Genomic DNA, 8648 nt, shown 5'->3' with positions numbered 1-8648 from the left:
CCGGTGGCAGCCCCCGCGGAGCAGAGACCTGCCCTGCCGAAAGCTGCTCCCCCCGGCCGGTCCCAGTGCAGCCCCTCTCCCAGAGCCAGGCGGGTCGCAGTCACCCACCAGCCGGCCCTGCTGGCGGGAGCTCCGGAGCAATAGTAACAGCCGCGGTTCAAGTCCCAGATACACATCTTGTGCTAGATCCAGCGCAGGAGGCCCCTGACTGTATCCGCACAAACCGTGGGATGCACCAGTAAACAGCTCTGCCGTGTGGGGCTGCGGTCACTCGGAGCAGACCCTGGGACATATCACGACTGATCTACAAATACGAAGGAGGCATCGCAGAGCTCTGCGCCCTGCTCCTGCTCGCCCGTCGAAACGTAACGTTACAGCTGCCGCTCTGTATCTGCTTCAGCCCTGCGAAAAAAGAGCGTGCCAAAAAATCACGTAAGAGGAGGCAGGAGCAAGTGTGGTTCTGCATCAGTTCCTCGTTCTGTTCAGCGGGGCAGCACGCTGAAGGCTTGTGCAGCATTTGGTGGGGGCGATTGCTCTGCTTGAAGACCACAAATTTCTCTTGCTGTGACCCCGGTGCAGTGTGGTGTAACATCTATCTGTGGCAGCGGGTGGCCGAATTCAGGTCTAACCCGGAGGAGCAACTGCTGAGCTGCACCGTAGCCGTGGGGCCGAATTTGGCTGTTCTCGCCTTTGCCATGATCTTGATTGCTAGGTCACTAACGATCTGATATTTCAGAGGAGCTTGGCGCTTGGAAAATGTGTCCGTACCTGCGTTTTATAAGTAAATGCAAAGCACGTTAAATTGTGCTGCGCCTCTAGCTCACCTACGTCTGTTCTTGGAGAGTTGCTATGTGGGATCTTGAATAAAAGATGTCTTATAAATACAGAGTATTGTTACCAAGCCATAAAAAGGGCCATTTAATTCTCCACGCTGCCAAAACCTGGAGAAGCATTTTGGAACCAGTCAGAAAATATGCACAGAAGCATTTTCTATCAGAAAGTACAGCTCTGTCAAAATGTAAATGCTTCATAAAACTGTGTTAGATTTGCTGAAAACTCCTGTTTGAAGCAAAGCGCCTAGTTTGGGCTTTTGCAATGAAACCTTTTTGGCTTCTTTTATGATTTTTTAAAGCGATTCTTTTACTTTCTCATGAATTTCAGGATGTTGCTTTTTCGCTAACTCACAGATGTTTTCCAGGAGGGATGAAGTGGACTGCTTGGCTGGCACTTTGAAGACACAAAGAGCTATGTAAGTATTGAACAGGATGATTAGTGCAAAATCAGGTCCGGTTTTATTAGTGTTCATTACGACTCTGCTGGCCAAACTCTCCCTGGCATCTGCTGGCTCCTTTGTAGCGGGCATTGTGGCTACCGGTGTTGAGCCCCCGGCCTGCGGTCAGAGCTGTGGTGATGCCCTCCGTCCAGTCCTGGCACTAATAAGGAACAGGCATAAAGAAGCTGAGCCCCTGAAATTATACAGAGTTTAAAATTTCGGGAGGAGGCTTGAGAAACATTTCAGTCTGTGTTTCTCCCACCCCAAGGGGTTATATCGAAGCGGGATTCCTTCAGAGGAGCGCTCTGTTTTAAGGTGCTGTGACAGGACCATATTGATGTTAAGCCTCTTTGGGAAGTACAAACTAGTTTAGCATTTATGGAGCAAATTACTAGCATCTGTAGTACTGTCTTGCAACCACAGATCTCAAAGTACTTTACCAATTTCAGGTTTTTGTGAGCCTCTCCCCACAGTATAGGCTTGTTTGGGAATCTGATTCTGCCCTGCTGAATATGACTGAGCCACTCCTACGTGTTGCACTCAGCAGGGTCATGTCTGAGCAGGTGCTACTTCGTGCTAATAAAGACAAGATCGGGTCTTGTAGTGTAACACAAGATTTTTTTTTTTTAATTATTTTGAACCAAGACAGTTAGAAGTGCTTGATGGAGAATCTGATTCCCCCCTTCCCTTCCAAACTGGGTGATTTAAGACAGACCTCAGAGCTTTTGGCGCTGGCATTTTCCTGCTGCCAGTGCTGTAAGCAGGTAGATGGGTATACAGGTGGATGCTTGCTGTTTTCTGTTGACCTCTTGGGGCAGCAGGCTGGAAGACAAAATGCTTGCACTCTTCATGGAGAGAGCCCTGGTGCCATGCTTGGCCCGAGCCGTGGCACTCCACACCTTGCTCCTTGGAAATCAGTCTCTGCAAAGAAGCTCTGCTACCTTGCGTGATGGGAAGTGTTTGCCTCCCCGCTTTATTTCCAGCATGTGATTTCCAGGCATGCTGTAGTGCAGTGGTGCTCTGTGAAGGCAAGGGGCCTCCTGGGTGGTGGCGTGTGGGGAGCCCTGCAGCCCGCTCTTATCAAGCGCTGTTGCAAGCCTGTCAGTAAGGTGGGCAACATGCCTTTATTTCTGTGCCGCTCACAGTGTGTGGAAACAGCCACGGGTGTGGGGAGGGCACGGTAAAATCCAGAACTTTGTGACGTGTGCTGGACAAAATAAAACCCAAAGCAGCTTCTGAACAAAAGTGTCTTGACCTATCCATGGATTGATTGCCCAGGGGCTCTGCTTTAAACACTTCAGAGGCAGGTTTGAGCAGTTGAGGTTTCAGACTAAAAAATCTATTGCATCTGAATGGATTTGATGCTTAAGCTGCTTACGAGGAGTAGAGCGTTGCCTAACAACTAATCCAGGAGTCCTGCCCAGGACTCACTCAGGAGCACGCTTCTGGGCTGAGCCTCCAGGAAATGCAGTATAACGACGTGCTGGGGAAACGGCGGCTTAAGAGACTTGACCGTTCCCAGGGATGAAAGTTGCAAGCAGCTGGCACTTGCTCACACAGCGGTACCCTTGTCGGTACCTGCCAAAAGGCAACATTCGTGTCCATGATAACGGAAGTCCACAACAAAGTTAAATCAGGGCCCAGATCCTCAACTAGCATGAATAGATGGTCTCCTTGAAGTCAGTAGAGGTGTCATGTGGCACCGGCTGAGAGTCTGGGCCCACCGTTACAGAGAGTCTGTCTTGGTGCACTAAGATTAATGGCATCGCAAGAGCTGCTGAGGCACGTTTCCTTGTCCTCGAGCGCGCGGTTTCCTGTCCTGTTCCCTGTTGCTCACGTCCGCACGCTGGCCCTGCGCTGGTGGCTTTCACTTTTGTTTCTAGCCAGTTTCCTTTTCTAGTGTTGGTGCCTGGCTGCAATGTGTCTTCTCCTAGAGCTGCAGGGACTTGTCTGCTTCTCGGTCCTTTTCCAGCTTCACAACCCTTCCAGCCTCCTTCCCGCTCTCCAAAACCTTCACTGAGTTAAACTCTGGGGAATCGTTTCCATCTAAAGCAGGCTGACCATCTCTTTAAATGGAGTAAATTGCTAAATCAAGGCTTAAAATGTCATATGTTTTCATGAAGACACTCGTGCTTTGTTCTGATTAGCTGGAGTTGAGGGCTATAAGATTTGGAGGAGTCACCTGTTTTGGGTGTCCAACTTAAGTTGTCTTCAGAGGATCTGATTTTTCTGGAGGTGCTGCAGCATTGCCTGCTGGCATTGACTTGCCGCTACCAGTCGGGTCCCTTTAAAGGAGTGATTCTCAACCAGGGTGCTGTGGCTCCCTGGGGTGCCTTGAGATCCTTTCAAGGGTGCCTCAAGGTGTTACCACTTAGGCGTGCAAACATGATTCACAAGATAAAACCAGAGATACCAACTAGGAATTCATAGCGTTGATACTCTGATCTACTATGATCTTTCCACATTTTTTTGCAAACAGAAGAATTGCACTAAAATGCAATGCTGTCAAAAATGAGTGAAAATTAAGAGCCAGCACTTTCCAAAGGGAGCCTTGAGCCTAATGAGGGGTGCCTCAAGTCTAAAGAGGTTCAGAACCGCCAATTTAAGGTGCCTTGGTTAGGCAGCCAAAAATTGATGTATCCAAAATGACTAGTCACTTTGGACTTCTGTCAGTGCAGCATTTCTCAACTACTTGAGGTTGGCAACCCTGTTGTTTGAAGTCAGGAACCACTGCGATTCATTAAAAACAAACACAACAGAAAAAAGAGGGGACAAGTTGATTTAAAATGTAGCAGTTACAGCAGTCATCATCCTGTATAATAGTTTGTGTGCACTGAAAAGTTGACAGCAAATGCTTGCCATTGAAGGATAAAAGCACAGCGAATTAGAGGGTGAGATTTGATTTTCTCCTCTGCTTAAACTATAGCAATATTTCCAGTGTTTTATGAGCACCCCCCTCCAGTTGCCCATCCTGGGGGTCAGACCCTCGCAGGTGAAAAGCCCTGGCTGGAGCATGGGAGTACCTGGAAATCTGACAGTTTTGCAGTAGGGACATTTTGTCAAGATTTTATGCAGGGGCCTTGTGACCATAGTGTTGCTTATGTACTCACCGAAAGTTTGGGCCTTCTTTCCAACCCTCTTGCCTCCGGCTTGCTCCAGAAAAATGCCACCAGCTGTCTATACCAGGGGCACTCAACTGCTGGCTCCTGGCCCGTGGAGCCATGCCATCCAGCGCTCAGGGCTGAAAATTTGGTGGGTGAGGGGAGCAAGCAGTGACAGCGATTCCCGCTCCCTCGCTACCAAATTTCTGGATCTGCCAGGGAGCCCCACGGCATGGGCCAGAGAGCGCGCCAGGCCTGATCCAGGCACACAAGCTAGCTGGAGGTGGCACAGGGGGCCCTATCTTGGCACGCGGGGCCCCGTCTGGCCCACAGACCAACCCTGCTCCATTCCTCCAGCCCTCAGCACCAAAGACTAAGCACCGCCAGTCTCTATTAAGAAGCATGTCACTTGAAGAAGAATCAATCCTCCAAAATCTTCTGTCCACCAGCACCACCTTGCCCAGTTCTGCTGAAAGACAGCAGCGCTGCAATAAGGACTTACAGGGGGACCACTTAGGAAGGGTCTGACCCAGGACACCCTCTCTTGATAATAAAGAACAGTCCTGGCTGGTGCGTTGCTTAGTTGCAGTCACATTTCCTGTTGAATTATGCTTATCACTGGATGGGGTTGGGGTTTTTTTTTCTTATTTTAATAAAACAGAGTGGCTGGTGCGAGACAGTCAGACCACCAACTAGCAGCGTTGGGCTGGTGGCAGAACTGATCTAGGTGAAGCAAGGAAACAGCATTTTCAGCATCTGACTCTTAAATATACAGTCAAGCCAATTACCCCAAGAGTAAATAAACCCCAAACTGTGGAAATCTTCACATGGTTACAGCAATGTGATTCTCATTTCCACTATGCTTTGAATTTAATGGACTAACTGAAGTTTGACCAAGAGGCATTTCTTTGTGTCAAAATGAAAAATTACAGATCAAAAGGGTGACTTTGCAGACAAACATATCGATCTAAAACCCGGGTGACACAGACTTCCTGGAAGAGAGCCCAGAAGCATGTCTGTGTTTAAAGTCAAATGGCTTGAGCCTTTTACCACTGATGAATAAAAAATGTTTTTCTCTGCATGCTGAAGGCTTGAGCAGAAGAAAAAAAATGACTTGATTTTTTTTCCGCTGGAGGTGCAGGTACGTGTTTGTGAATAATAAGCCTTGGATCTTGCTGGGGGGGAGGAAGGGATGAGTAAATTAAAAATCGGAGGTGATGGAGGACATCAGAATTCACATTAGGGACCCTTCTGGTGAATAATGTATTCCTGGGGCATGTAGCTCTTTGTTCATTGACTGCCCGAGTCCAGGGAGGGCCCTGAGGAGCCATAGGAAGTCCCGACCACAATTTGGCTCTCTGGGACTGGGGACTGACTTACGGGGAGGGATGCAAGACCCACCACAGAGGGCCCAGTTCTTACTGCGGGAGCTATAGGTTTTACTGCACTTCAGAAAATACCTAAGACAGCAGCCTGGCTATCTAGGCTTGGAGCTGATGGCCTGATGCCGTGCTAGGGTGGTCTGATGCTGCAGGAGCTCTTGCAATATTTCTAAAAGCCAGGTCACTTTTGGGAGAGGAGGGGCAGTATGATCTAGCGGATAAAGACCTGGATTCTGTGTTTTTGGTGTAGCTAGTGGCCTAGGACAACCTGGTGGGAATTCATTTTCTGCTCCTGGTCACTGATGTTGGAATCAGACAGTGCCGGGAGGTGGAGAAGATGTGATGGAGAAGAATGTAGGAAGAAGGCCTGTTGCACCTATAGACTATGGAGCCAGCCCCGATGATAAACCTTGAAGCACGGCACCAAATCCTGGCCATCAGCCTGTGGGCAGCTCGGTTCCTGCCAGCGCTGTCCGTTCTAGACCACGGCTCGCAGCACAGAAGGCCACCCTCGCTGTGTGGACAGGGCTCCTCCAAATCCTTGGTCTAACAAGAGTTTCTCCCACATGTTGGGATGTCACAAGGGAAGTTGCAAGCTTCACCTTGCTGGGTTTCCTCTCCAAAAAGGCTTCTCTGCAGGAGGGAGCCACTCTGGTCCAGTGACATGCATGACTGGAAGCAGCAATGAGGTGAGTAATGCTTTGCCCCCTCTGAAGCAAGATTGTTTCCTTGTTGCCCCAATGGCAAGTGCAGGCAAGGGCAAAATAAGCCACAGATTCGGCAGTAATCCTTCGGCCTTGGGAGCTCCTGGAGTTGGACCTCATCAGCTTTGCCTAGGCTTGGGCAGAAGCTCAGGTCTTTTTCTGTGCCGAATGGCAGCAGCGGCTGCAGTGAGCTCCAGGGAGATGCAATTTTAAGGTCCACTGGGTCTGAGTAACAAAGCTTTGGTTTTACAGCGTGCTTTAACGCTCCTCACCCTCAATGCTATTTATAATTTCCTCTCCCACCAACATCTTTGCCTTCCACAGCAGCAGGCCTGCATATTCTCGTGGTTCCTCTCCACTCCACCAGTGTTAGGACTTCAGCTTCAGCTTCTTCGTTTACTTGCGTTTCTAATTACAGAACAAATGGAAGAAATAGAGGCTTGGGGCTCGGTTCCGTAAGCATTATGTGAGTTTAGATTATCCAGCATGCAAGTAACACTACAGGCACCAACGGATGAGTGAAGATGAGTCCGGTGAGGTCTGCACAGCAGGTTTAAGACCTGGATCCTTTGGAGGGGGGCAGGAGGAAGAAATGGGACGTGAGGGTGCTTTTATTTTAATCTTGGTGTAAATTAGGGATAGCTCCCCTGACACCAATGAAATCATTTATGGTCAGAGCAGTTGCCCTTGTTTCTGAACTTCGGCCATTCAGCTTCTGCACATTTAGTGCTCAGCTCTGAATGGAGAAGCTTCGTTTCCTGTTCAAGATAATACCCTAAATTACATGACGATTATGAAAACAAAGCATTTGACAAAGTGAGCTTCAGCCCAGAAAGCATGTGCTTATTTGTATATCTTATATAGTTAATCTATATAGGTTCATCTCTACCCTGCCTTCTGACTGTCTGCAGGCTAACAGGACTAACTATCTATGGTAATAAAGCCAGGAGTCAGAATTAACCCCAAGACACTATGTCTCCAGTAGAAAGAGAACCTCAACTATAGACTCATTTGTCTTCAAAGTATTTGAAAGTAAAAAGAAAAACTAAGCAGAAGATAAAAACCTTGACCAAATTTCATTCCTGCACTAACGATAATGATTTCCATAGGGCAAAATCAGCAGGGAATTCGGCCCAACACGACTAACAACCTGGTCCCTGGTTTGTGGGAGCAATACTTGAAACTGCAGAATTCATGTGTAGGACTAATTTCACTTTATTGATGGACAGAAAAATCTGGAAGAAGCTAATACAGAAACTGTCTCCTTAGCACACCTGGAAAATGTGCAGAGAAACTGGCCTATGTGGTTTGGTTCTGACAATTTCTTATATCAGTGTCTATATCCAGACTGCATCTTTTAGACATATATAGCTCTATAGATATATCTATCTCTCTCTATATAGATATAGCTACCTATCTATATATATATATATATATATATAGCTATAGATATATATCTAGGGAGATGTATATAGAGAGATAGATATTGATATATAATAAGTTGAGATCTATATAATGAACATCGGTGTTGCCATAAATATTATATATTTAACACCCACGTTCGTTTTTTTTCTCTGCCTAAGTTGACATTTGTGGGTGTGCTGGGTCCTGATTTTATGTGTTACCCTGTGTAGGTAAGTTTGTATATCAGACCTCAACAACACCCAACGTGGATGCAGAGCTCAGTCTATGGACCACCCTTCAGGATTTGTTTGATAGGTGAGGGCCGCAGCTCCAAACCAGTTGCCATCAAGATCCCATTGAGCGGTAATGGGACTGAGGTCTCCTTGGGGACAGGAGAACTGTAGCAGAGGACATGCAAGAAATGACTTGTGGTTGGGAGCCAGGTTAGGACCCTAGTAGTGTCTGACATGCTATGTGTGATGCAAGGACAAATATGTTAAAGGTTAAGTAACACCCGACTATCACAGTAATGGAGACACCTAAGCACGGGAGAGCAATAGTTCGGGTACAGGCAGCCCCCGCTTTGCTGCAGCAGACGCTGCAATCCCTTGGCACCACAGCAAGGTCTCTGCAGTGAGATTCTCACCTTTTTAACTGCGAGTCCATTTCTTGTTTGACCCGAGTTAAGTTCAACCCCTTGCTCCTGCCCGCTCATCACTCCTTGCCTCCCCAGCATTTGCTGGCACCTTACCAGACATAGAAAGCTTGCAACGTACTTTGAGAC

The 8648-nt window shown here is 47.8% G+C and overlaps 1 long non-coding RNA gene across 1 annotated transcript; it reads left to right on the top strand.

Moving 5' to 3' along the window:
- The first annotated feature begins 6 nt into the window (after positions 1–6).
- LOC112549189 lies at positions 7–7826 on the top strand. Its single transcript, XR_003092539.1, has 5 exons — positions 7–432; positions 1162–1249; positions 5307–5515; positions 6007–6445; positions 6785–7826. It is a non-coding gene; the product is annotated as an uncharacterized LOC112549189 (long non-coding RNA).
- Positions 7827–8648: the final 822 nt, after the last annotated feature.

This window comes from Alligator sinensis, unplaced genomic scaffold (assembly GCF_000455745.1).
Source record: "Alligator sinensis unplaced genomic scaffold, ASM45574v1 scaffold282_2, whole genome shotgun sequence".
In the NCBI taxonomy this organism is placed as follows: Eukaryota; Metazoa; Chordata; order Crocodylia; family Alligatoridae; genus Alligator; species Alligator sinensis.
This window is presented reverse-complemented; position numbering and strand designations above follow the sequence as displayed.